A 13,021-nucleotide genomic window follows, 5' to 3' on the forward strand; every position below is an offset into this window, starting at 1 on the left:
CCTCAAACATTTCTGTTGTTCTCTTGCAGGCACTCTGATTACAGAGTACGGACACTGAAATGAAGACTCTTCTCATCACTCTGACCCTACAACTGAAAAACAAATGACCTTACTACACAAATGTCTTCTTTGCCTTCACTGTGGTAAAAGAGAGAGCTCAACAACACAGTTCATCTCAGGGGCAGAACTACGAGTTGCAGAGAAAGTGAAACATCCAAAATGACCTGATTAAGCAGGTCATTTAAAATTGTCCTAAGGAAATGGAGCATGGGATGTACTGATTAGATGATGATGACAGTGATGACATTGGTCATGTTGATTACAATGATGATAGTGATGGTGATTCAAGAATATCGGAAGTAGGGCTAAATAAGAGAAAAATATCATTTTAGATATTACTATGCTAGATGTACTCTGGCCATTGTACTATGAAACATTGCTACTTGCCCTCACATTTACTTCTCTTTTTTTTATTTTTTTTCTTTGCAAAATATATTTTATTATTTTCAGTATTTATTTTGGTTTTTTTCTCATTGAGTTTATTGGTACATTTTAGGTATACAGTACAGTTACATTCATTATTGGAATCTTGTACCTTTACATGACAGGTCTTGGTTCTCATTTTTTCCCCTTATCCCTGCCCTCCCTTCACCCCCTCCTCCTCTCCCCATTTACAAGCACTTCATTTCCATTTTTTCATTTTCTCATATTTTTTTCATTTTCCCTTACTACCTTTCCCCTACCCTTCCCACTTTTCCTACTCACATTTACTTCTATATATCTATTTTGTGATGGGAAAAACTAAAATTCAAAGAGAACCAACCTGTCTAAAGTCAACCAGCTAGGAGAGAAAGGGTTGAAACAAAGCTGGTGCCCTAGACCACATCCCCAAAGTATCCAGGGTTAGAGAGCAATTTCAGGCCCTGGGAAAGATAAGAGCATACTTCAAAAGGAGTAGGCAGGGAATCTTCTGACTTAAGACCTGGCCCCAAGTGGCCCACCTTACTATCTCAGTTATTACTCAAGGAGCAGAACACTTCAGATTAACTTCTCTACCACCTTTAATGAAGAAATACATAGGAAAGAACAAAGTTGTCTCAGTGAATGTGGCAGAACCTGCTGAGTAAAGAAAGTTATTTTACTTAAAATTGTCTCCCTTTGAAGAAAGGATGGGTTATCCACACTGAACTTTGAGAAAAAGACGCAGAAATGACAGGTACATGATCAGTAGAATGTTCCACTCCTCTCATAATACCACCGTCAATATGGAGCAATTTCATGTGTTATCACATTATCATTTAATGATATCATCTTACTATATTAATCCATTACCTCACCTGTTAGATCTTTCCAACTAGATTGCTAACTCGTTATAGACATAGACTATCACTCTGCTTCTATCATCCATCCCCTTGCACTATGCTGGGCAGGTGGTGCTTAATGAATGTGGTAGGTGCTTAATGAATATTTGTGTCTGATCTCTTCAGTCACGGCTACTGCAATCAGGGTCAGCTCCTGGGGAAAATGATGGACACTGAGATATCAGAACCACGAGAAATGATAATGATGGCCCTCAGGTGATACTCAGGTTCTTAGTGTCTAGAGTGGGGTATGGCTCACTGGGACCCAGGTACCCCAAATAAGATGTTTTCAGAGTGAGATCATAATGATTGTCTATCTTTATGAGCTGACCACGCATATAGGTGGGTCTCTGCCTGCTCTCAAGCTATTAGCTCTGTGTCCTCCTCCAGTGCAATGCCTCACTGCAAAAACAAACTCTACTTTCCTTATTCTACTTAGCTTCTTAACCATTTTCCCTACTGATGTATGCCTTGCACACCATACATATTTTTTCCCAATCTCCTGTTTGCTGCTAGCTTCAGATATAGCCTACTTAGTTGAACCAGAAATGAGCAAGAGGCTAGGGCTTTGGGAACAGGGTGATGGGCTGCAGGTACCTAAGTACTGAAAAGCTGAAATTCTCCTTGTTGGAGCCAGCCTATGCATTTTGTTTATGGTATCTCCTCCATATGGAAATTCCACAAATAACTGCGAACGCATAGCCAGGCATTGGGGAAGTGACAAGGATGAAGCAGATATAATAGGTAACACATTTGAGAAACACTCACAGCTCAGGGAAGCTGGCAGAACCCATGCAGCAAGCTCTAATACTACAGGCAGCCTATCTCATTTCAAATTCTACTCCTACCCTACTGCACAACCTTAGGCAAGTTACTTAACTTCTCTGTGCCTTTGCTTGTCTCCTACAAAATTTAGACAATAATCACATATATCTATTACATGAAGTAACATATATATAGCTCAAGTAACATTATAAAGCACATGATAAACACTTAGTAAAAGTTATTATTACCGTACATTACATATTATTAAATGCTATTAAATATACAACATGTACTACAAATACTATATGTGTGTGTGTGTGTGTGTGTGTGTGTGTGTGCCACATATAGCTTATCAGTATGCAGTGTATGCATAGGTATGTACAGTATATCATATAAATAGCAGATAGCACATTATTACAATTTACATATTATTAAAATGATTATATATCATTACTACAAGATTCTGCAGTAACACCAAGGAAAGAGTGATTATTTCCAAAAATGAAGTCAAGATGTAGCTGGAAAATAGCATAGTCACTATGTGTTGGGGGAAGGCTGTGGGGGGATATGGTGCACAGCTGAGGTAAAGTAATCAAAACAGAGCACCTCTGCTTTCATTCATCTCTGCCTGAAGATAGGAGGTGCCAAGAGGGATCCTGGACAACCTGAGGACTTTCTTCACCAAGAAATTCAGACTTATGTGAGATTATTACCCAGAAGCTTATGAAATCATCTTCAGGACCACCCAGCTAAGAATCATGCATAAATTCTTTACTGTGAACATAACATGCGCCAGGTACAAAGTAGCTATAGACATAAGTAGAATCACTACAGTGGACCCTAGACTTACGAACTTGATTCATTCTCAAGGGCTGCTTGTAACTCAAGTTGGTCAATTGAAGGCTCAGGCTCCTCTACACAGCCTTCAATGACTCTCTTGTATACAGGCAGATCTCATTGTCCTTAGAGAGGCATTGGCCCAGGATTTCTCAACCCCATACAGGAAGGGATGCTGTAATGTTCCCTCCAGAACTATTTAAGGGTTAAATCTTTATCTGAGACCATCTAGAAGCACAAGAGACTCGCATTCTTTTCATAAATCAAGACTTTTGTCGTAAGTTAAAACTAAAATTCCTGTTGTAACCCAAGTTGTTTGTAGGTCAAGCCAGTCATAGCTCCACAGTCCACTGTACTTTCTAATGATAGAGGCTTTAAGTAAACACATACTATAAGATACTAAGATTCATGCTATTATACAGAAGCCATGAGATGCTATGGGAGAACGGAAGAAGGATGCCCAATTAGCTAACAGAGGATGGCTGAAGGCAGGATGCAGTGACCTCTGAGTTGAGTCATAAAGAATAATTGGAAGGTGGGGTTAACCAAGGGAAAAAGAAGGATAACATCTTTTTTAAAGGAAAAGTTAGAAATGAGTGTTTATGCAATGTTTGTGGTTATGGAAAATTAACAGCATGCCCATTTTTTATATTACCTCTGAAAGGGATGGAAGAAGCAGTACAAGAAAGAGAAATATCTTAAAAATCACCTCTTTACCTTGGCCTTGACAGTTGAGTTCTGAGTGTCTAGAATAGGGTTTGGGCATAGGGCTCCGTGGGACCCTGGTGCCTCAAATGAGAATTTTTTGAGCAGTGGAGAGTGCTGCTGACCTCCATTCTGCTGCTGCTGGCATCCATCCTGAAGGCCAGAAGCATAGGCCATAACACAGCAAGTAATGGAAGGTGACTCTGTGAATAGGTCTGACAGAAAGCACAGAGACGGAAATGAGCAGCTATGAGAGAGGTCTTGCAAGAAGATAACCAGGGCTTTCTGAGTGCATGGCAAAGAAGGCCATAAATGTAGTTGGGAAAACATGTGCTTTTCCTTATAACTGCAGATCTATAGATGTAGCTCCAGCCACACCAAGCTGCACTGAAACTCCCCTTCCCACCCTTACCTCAACCAGCTGCTGTGGTGTGGTATCCCTCCTTCCATCTGTTCCATCCGTTCAGCAAAATGTCAGAGTGGGAGCAAACTGAGAGTCAACATGTCTTTCATTTGCAGATTAGTCATGTAGCACTTGTAACTGTTCTTGTGTATGACTTATATGTGTTATTTGAGTGTATGTGTGTGGGTGGGTGGGTGTCTGTGTGTCTATGATTTAACCTTTCCCTTATTTGCAGCTGGTTTCCCCACCCAATTTTCATTAAATTCCAAATGAGCCAGGACTGTCCTGTATTTAACTGGATTCCCTAGAGCACAAGGCAGATATACAGTAAATGTTCATTAAGCTTTTGTTGATGGATTATCTCTTCTAAAGAGTGAAGGTCAATCCCTCCAGTATCCCTTCAGGGAAAGTACTTCGGATGGAGAAGATAAATCTTGAGAGCTGACTGTGCCCAACCCATGGGTTGGCCTGAGGATACCTGCCCAGCCCCCAAGAACTCTTCCATCTGGGGTTCAGGGAATCCCTGCTGAGCGTCTCCTCTTTCACCTTCATGGGAACTGGCAGCTTTACCACACATGTGGGTGTGTGGTGTCGAGTCATTAGGTGGTGTTCTCTGCTAGGGCAGCTGTTCTGCTGTGTTGTTCTCCTACCTCTTCCTGAGAAGATAAGATCTGAACAGGCTTGTGGTTCTCTCTCACTGTCCCTCAAAGGCATCAAGCAAGCCAAGTTCCCATTTCTCAGGTGCCTCCTCAGATCACATCCCACTTCAGAATTTGTAGTAAGACTAGGTTATTTGAAAGCAACAGTGAAAAACATAGCCTCCCAAAACAGAGGGTAAGATCAATGCCTCCTAGCTTCCCTTTCTTCTTCAAGATCTCCAGGCAAAACTGATTTGCATGTGCTGAAAACTAACTGGGTTCCTCCCAGCTGGGGAGGCTGGAGGAAGATATGTACTTAATGAAGAACTCACCATGTGGTCCTTGAGGAGCATGGGGAGAGGGGAGCTAACTTCACCGGAGAGTAAAAGGTCATAAATGCCTTGAAGAAAGAAACATCTAAAAAGAATGGCTGGCCAAAAACCCAGTTATTTGGCTTTAAAATGGGATTCCAGTTGCAAGATGCCCAAATAAATGAAACAACTCCTCTGGAACCCTAGTTGAAGTCAAGGTAGCAACTGTACTTGCTCTGCCTATGGTAGAATGCAGAATTAATCCTGTGACTGGCCAGCTGATTACAGATGAGCATCTCACCCAGGAGGAGGGAAGCCTAATTTTGATTACTCCCCCTTCTTCCGAAGCTTCTCCTTCATCCTTCTTCAGAAATCTTTATTGTAAATTAAAACTACTCACTTTGAAATCAATGTTTACTCAGAAGTCAGAGGGAATATAAAACAAAACACTTGAAAAAAAGCTTGCAAAATCTACTGTAAGAATAGATTTTGAGGATGTGTGTATTTGAGGACGTGCTATTTAGAAGTATGATGCTCTTCTGACCTTTGTTCCTAGAGGATCATGTTGAGAAAAGAGAACAAGAGAGACTGAAATTCCTAGTATATATCCTTGTGTGGAAAATGGAGGGCAGAAGAGTCATATGGCTGTGGCACCAGGATGGTGTTTTCCAATCAGAGGGTTAGCTTACAGAAGGGGAAGTCCTTCTGGTCACAGAGTTGGAAGTGGGAGGAAGTAGTGTCCCTAGGGGCTGGAGATGGGGATACAAAGGAGCTTCAAAATTTAGAAATACAATAGGATGTCGCAGCTTCTTTCTTTTTAAATTCCAGGATATTTTTCAGCCTGGCAGCCTAAGATGTCTTAACTATTAGGGAGAAGGGATTGAAGGGCATGGAAAATGGAAAGGTAGGCAATTACTGATGGTACAGCCTGGTTGGGTGAAGGGGCTACATAGACTGGATCTAAGGACCTTCATTATTTTCTTTCTTGGTCCCTGGATAAAAGAATTGGTCTTTCTCTGTCTCTTGGTGTGTCTCTTTCTCCCTCCCTCTCCAGGCAGGCCCTTGGTGGTCCCTAAACACACACACACACACACACACACACACACACACACACACACACACACACACCATCCTGAAGTCATGCCTGAAAAAGACCAGATCCGAAAAGTCCTTAGTCACATGACAGAATGAAGTAAGTTGAGGTACTTCACATAGATTCAGAGCATGCCTTGGTTCTAGTTCAGCATCCATGACTCCTCCTAATACAGCATTAACCCCTAGAAGGTGCAGAAAGTGTCTTTCCAAAACAGAGTAGTGTGACCAGTAGAGTATAGACTCTGGAGTCAGAACACCTACATCTGTATTCTGGCTCCACCACTTACTCCATGACCCTGAGAAAGTCAAGTTTATTTCTCCAACCCTCACTTTCTCTTATATAGAAAAGGAGTAATATGGACCTCAATAAAACTAAATGAGATACTTTGTATGCCTAGTACTGTGGCTGAACAGACTAAAGGCTCAATCAATAACAGTCTTTCTTATTTTTATTACTACTATTATCATTATCATCCAGGTCAGGAGCTACACTAGGCCTGCACTGAAGACTGTGAGAATAGGTTTTCGAGGAGTGTCCCCACAGCATTTCCCAGAGTTTCAAGAAGCTACTGAGGGCATGTGGGAAAACCCAGATGTTTAGGGAGGGCACACCCAGATGTTTACTGTATTTAGTTTAACTGGAAGAGAATTCAAGCCCCCGGGCAACAAAGATTGGGCCTAATATTTTGACGAGTGCCTGATGATTCCAAAACTTCTTCTTTATGTCCCTGGGTCTGAACCAGCTTTTTCTTTTTTAATAGACTGCAAGAAGTTTTATTGATTCTGATTGAAGAATTGAAAATGATATTAACTAGCAGTTCTGACTAGGCTTCTGCCAGTCACTGCTTCGCATGGCTGCATTTGCTTCTCTTCCTCTTCCTCTTCCTCCCCTCTCTTTGCTAATTTGGACACAGTTTAGTATTCTTGTCACAAGGTCATCACCCAGGTGAATTCAGCTCAGTATGAAACAAAACAGCTCATCTGAAGGTACCACACAGTCTGTGCAAGGAGGGAGGCTGCCCTCCCTTGTCTTCTCTACTGTGGGCTTTTTCAGTTCCATCTTACAAAAAAATGGAATGGATTATAAGTTGCCTCTAATATTTTGGTCACCATGGCTCTCAACCTCTCCCTCCAGCCCTATCTGGGGATGACCACTTGACTTTAAAAGGTGTCCGAGCCCAGTTTGTTTTCAAAAGCTTCCCATGGTCATTATTTTCTGAACTTCAGCTTTAGATCAGTTTTGGATGTTCTCTAGCAGACAGCCATGTTCATTTGGCATTTCCTATTCTCTTGTTTATCGCACTATCCTCACTGCTCCCAAGCAACCAAAATCTCTGCTGTACTAGCTACAAGTTTGTGTGTACAGAGTGTTTTCATGTTTTGGGGCCATAGGGCATGTTTTATAAACACACTGTTTACACTGCCTGGGAACTTAGGGGCTTTCCTCTGTGCGGGAAACAGCTGTGAGCAGTTTTGTGCAGAGTAAGACATCGCTTCTGCATGGGGCAGCTGCGCTGGCTGGGTTCCTGTTGTTACACCTGAGAATCCTACCAGAAATCTGAACTAAGAAGGACAGCTTTCCTTGCTCTCCTCCCTTGTTTTTTGCCTAATTTCTTATAAATGACTTAGCATAATACAATCCCCATATCTGCTCATCTTCATAGCACCTGCCAGCAGCACCTTTAACCAACTGCTTTGGGTCTCTTAGATCGCAGAATCATGGAAATGTAAAGCTAGAAGGTGACTTGAAAGTCATTTGCTCAACATACTAGATGAGTGCTCACTGTGTGCAAAGTAATACACTAGATTCCCTGAGTAAAGGAAGGTGAACAAAACAGCCCTAACCCTCTGACAACTGACAGGCTTCAAGCACTGCCTCCACCACCACAAAGCCTTCTTTGGTGACGTCCTCAAGTAGGTGCAGACTGTCCTCCTCTTATTCCCGCCTCTCTGCTGGTTACTATCTTACTATTTACCACACTGCAACAAAGAGATCTTCATAATCTTTTCTGCCTTTAGAATGTAAACTGCCATGCTGGAGACAATGAGATTCTGCATGTCGCTCATAATATCATAAGGTTTTCATTAAAGGAAAGTAAGACAAGAAGAGAAATGTAATATTATTAACCACTTGGCTAATCATCAAAATAATATGAGACTGTTGGCTGCCTGAAGCAGGAAAGAAAATGGAGAAGCCAAAGGGACACTACCAATCTTGAGCACTTAAAAAGACACTGCTCAAAATGGAAACATCTTTTCCATTGCTCTCTTGGCCCCTTTGCAAACAGTCTCTTCCTGAAGCAGGTCGTGTTAGCTGCCAAAACAAACTACTACAGAGTGGCCTAACCAACAGGAATTTACTTCCTCACAGTTGTGGAGGCTACAAGTCCAAGGTCACAGTGTCAATAGGGTCTCTCTCTTTGGCTTGCAGATGACATTTTCTTCTTTGTCTTCGCATGGTTTTCCCTCTGTACTAATCTTGGTCACTACTTAAAAGGATATTAGTCATACTGAAAGGGACCCATGTGACCCCCCCATATCACCTCCTTTTACCTTTATTACTTCTCCAACACATTCATGACAGGGCCCTAATTTGTATGTCTCCCTGGCAGGCAGCTCTGATTTAAATTTTTTTCACTTCCACTGGCATGCACCATTGGCGGTATATACATGATTATCACACTGGCGGCATGGGACAGTCCCATCATAAACTGTCCAATGGAACAGTCATGTATGTACCACTATTGGTTCAAGCCAGTGCGAATGTGTTAAAGACTCTATATCATAATACTGTGCAGTCAAATTCTGAAGTACTAGGAATTTCGAGACTTCAATGTATGAATATGAGATGTAAAGAAAACAATTCAGCCCATAAGAGAAATCAACACTGGTGTTCACAGAAGTACAAGACAGTTCTTATTAACGCCATATCTGGTCAATTCCAGAGCCAAGAAATAGGCCTGGAGTTTCTGGGCTGACTTACAAGCCTGGAGATTCAAAGTTGCATTCACATTGACGACCAAACCTCACTCCATTTTGCCGCCACCACCTCTTTTGCATACCCCTTTTCCTCTCCACAGCATTGGTATTACTTGTAGTCTCTGTACTTGAGACAAGGGCAAGGGAAGGTGTCAACATGGACAAAATACAGAAACATGTCTCCCTTGGGACTAGGATAAGAAATTTCACTGATGACGACAGTTTCCAATGAGAACTACTGGCTTGCTTCCCAAGCTCATAAGCAGTACACAGGGGGGAACAAAAAAACTCAAATGCCTCAATTAGATGGAGAAGTTCCAAATCACCAACAAGGACCAGCAGCGAATTTCCAACCGCCAGCCAAAGACACAGTGCTGGCAGACATGAACCAACATGGAGCAGAAAGGCCTGCCAGCAGGATGGCCTCCCCAACCGCAGGGCTCTTCTGTCTGCTTCAGCAGGGTTCATGAGTCCTCAGCAGCCTGGGTTTCCAGGGCTGCTCTTCACTGTTGCCAGTTGGCTTGGTGTCATTTTGGAAAAGAGTACAGGATATATAAGCTTCTAGATGAACTGACTCATTGTAACCAGATTTGGCTTAGCTTGGCTATACAAAGCCAACATGGGGGAAGTGGGTACTGACTCTGTTGGGGATGGGGGAGTGGCCAAGGGTAGAGAATACCCACAGTACATGACTAGAATGGTTGGAGATGCTCAGTGCCCTGCCACCAAGATACAGCCCAGTTCTTTAAGGAAAGGAAAATTCACAGGCAATCTTCTAGGCTGCTCCTGAGCAGGTTTCAAAGTACAAAGCCCTGGACAACTTGTAGAGACCAGTTGTTTGCCTCTTCAAGATTTATTACATATTGTTCCAAAATCATCCCCAGTAGGCCAGCTGGTGGGCTTCTCAATCTCATCCTGAAATTGCATCTCTGGCAGATAGACCAAGCTGAGAAGTCTAGTGCTAGAGCTGTCACTCAGAAGACCATAGCCAACAATCCTCCCTGGACCAGGTATTATCTGGGCTTTTCATAAAGAAAGCCACATTTTTTACACAAAGACTAAATTGGGACGTAGCAGGCTTGGGTATAGTAGGGACTGGATTCTGTCTCATTAGAGACTCTCTGGAGGACATAAAACAGAAGAAGGTGAAAATGATCGCCTTACAAGAGCTAAGCCTAAAACTACTCAGAACTACTTAGCCATCTGTGGTTCTGTCCTCCAGTGGGTAAGAACAGAAAACAGCATCTATACAATTTGAAGAGTTTGTCTAGCACTGGTCACTTGGTGAGTCCACTCATTCGTTCAGTGCCATTTCTGCTGAGTACCTAATTTGTGCCAGGCACCAATTAAAGATATAAGATAAATTCATAGGCCTTGCCCTCATGATACTTACGTTCTAGCAGAGAAAAGATAAAATAATCAAGTTAAAAATTATTAGAAATGTTTGCTCATCTTGCAGAACAAGTTACTTGCACTCCAAGGCTTTACTGTATTTTTAGTTATGACAAGTGTTTCCAGGGGAGTTGGGAGTACATGGTGTATTATAGTTTAGATCTATAATATTTCTGAAAGGGCTCTTGGATGGTGATTGGATCATGGGAGCACAGCACTGGAAGCGCTAAATGTGCTGTTAGAAGGTTAGGCCTGGTTGGAGGTAGGTCACTGGGGGCATGACATAGGAGGGTCTGTCTCTCTCCCTTGCTCCTTCCCTCACTCTGCTTCCTGGCAGCTTTTCTCCATCAGACCATTTCACTATGCTTCTTTTGCCTTAGAATATGCCAACTATTAACTACAAAAGTAAGCCAAAATAAACCTCTCTTCCTTTAAACTGAAGGTGTTGGGTACCTTGTCTGTGCAACAACAACAAAAAAGTGATTAAGACATGATGGGCTACAATCCCAGGTATCCAGGAGAGTTTCCTTGGGGAATTAATACCTAGGCTGAAGGATGTATTGGAACTATCTAGGAAAATATGATGGGGGGGCAGGGATTTAGCTCAGTGGTTCTGCCGCCTGCCTTGCAGGTGCAACAACCAGAGTTCAATCCCTGGTACAAAAAAAAAAAAAAAAAAAAAAAAAAAAAAAAAAGGATGGGATGAAAGATAATATGCCAGAAAAAAGGAATGTATACAGAGGCCTTGAGTTTGAAAAGAGCATGAATGAATCAAGGAACCAAAGGCCCAAGAAGCTGAAATTCATAGAACAGTGAAAGATGGGTCTGAAGAATTTATATTTCAAGGAGGGCATTCTATGCAACGCCTTGTAAACTTTATAAAGTTTTTAAATTTTTTAATTTAAGTGTAGTGGTAACCATGGAAGGACTTGGAAAGGAAGTGATGACATAATTAAATACGGTGACTTGAGCTCTCCTTCACCTCTTCTCTAATAATTTCCAGATGCATAGATGGAGCCCTAGCCTCATGTCTGAGTCTATCATGATTTGCAAACTCTAAACTGAGCAATTCAGGAGGCTTTGCATCCAAAAGCATAGGTAGCCATCTGGTTTGCAAAAATAAAGTTTAGGTTTTTACTTGTGTTTGCAGAAGGGCAGAACATCCCAAATGAGCCACACGTTAAGTGGCGTCTCTACTATGGAGGATACAAACCACTGAGCTTGTAAGAAAAAGAAAATACAACTGACTTCTGTGACAGTCCTATAAACGAAGGCCTACAACAGATGGGAAGCATGACAGATAACTATCTTTCACAGTACCATTGAGACCAAGCTCACAGAACTCAAAGAACACAGAAACTACTAAGGAAAGGAGTCTTCTCTCTACGTCTCTGAAACTCAGTGATGCAAATTCCACCATAAACAGGAAAATAATTCCTCCTCTATTACCTGAAGAAAGGATTCTTAATTTTTCAGGCTGGAAGGATTCTCCTGAACTGCTCCAAACCAGTCTCTTCTTTCACCCCAAGGCTCCTGTAGTCAGATTTTTGATCTGCCTTCTTCACCAAACACCTGGGTTCCTCCTTCAGAAGAGAAATCCAGTTGACCACTGTCAGCACCCCCCACACACACACACCCAGCCTTCAGGCCGGCAGACAAACCCTCTACCCAGATTCACCCGGAAGGGCCATCATAGTGATGGAGCTCCCCCTACTGACAGCTCACATGCTAGAGTGTGAGGGACCCTGGTAGGATGCTGCTCTCCTCTCAAAGCGATTGAGTCAAATTAGTTTTCAAGAGCACTTTCCAACTCACCGTCAATCTACCACTCCCAAATAAGGGCAGCTTTATGCAGAAGATCTTAGTAATCAAAGCTTTTAGTATCAATGCCAGGGCTCCCTAGACAACACAGAATTTAAAATGATTCCCACGAGAGGTCCTTAATCAGCAGTGGCCTAGAATGATGGGATGCATTCTAGGGTCTCCACTGAACCAAGCTCAAAGAATTATGCACAAGTGATTCAATTTAATGCCCACAGTGACTGCCTCCCAGGGAGCCTGCCTCCCCACACAAAAGAAATTCTGAGTCACTCTGCCTACCTTCACACTTCAGGCTGCTAAACACATGCTGACAACTCCAAGGAACTAGTGGATAACCATCACTGTATAATGACCATAAATAATATAATAACAATATAACATGCTTGGTTCTTAAAGTACCTGATATCCATCTAACCCTCAAAAACAATGTTGTTACTCCATCAATCAGTTATCACCATCAAATGAGGAAACTGAGGCATAGAGCAATGGCAAGCCAGGATGAGAGCTCATCTCCTTTTGTATAATGCCACTTTTATGAGGAGATACGAGCTGAGAATAGTAAGAAAAAGGACCCTGGAACCAGGAAATCTCAGAGGACTGATCTCCTCTCTGGGAACTGCCAGAAGAGGAAGCCCAGAGAGCCAGACTTCTCCTGCACTAGGTGTTAAGTTACCACATAGACCATAACCAGATTATTAGAATCCATATCACCAG

At 42.3% G+C, this 13,021-nt stretch overlaps 1 protein-coding gene across 5 annotated transcripts in view; it reads right to left on the reverse strand.

The window, feature by feature from the left end:
- Pou2af1 (POU class 2 homeobox associating factor 1) overlaps nucleotides 1-13,021 on the reverse strand; it is a 130,344-nt gene that overhangs the window by 43,021 nt on the left and 74,302 nt on the right. The gene's annotated exons all lie outside the window — the stretch shown is intronic.

Source organism: Fukomys damarensis, unplaced genomic scaffold (genome assembly GCF_012274545.1).
Source record: "Fukomys damarensis isolate Sample0158 unplaced genomic scaffold, DMR_v1.0_HiC HiC_scaffold_16, whole genome shotgun sequence".
Classification (NCBI taxonomy): domain Eukaryota; kingdom Metazoa; phylum Chordata; class Mammalia; order Rodentia; family Bathyergidae; genus Fukomys; species Fukomys damarensis.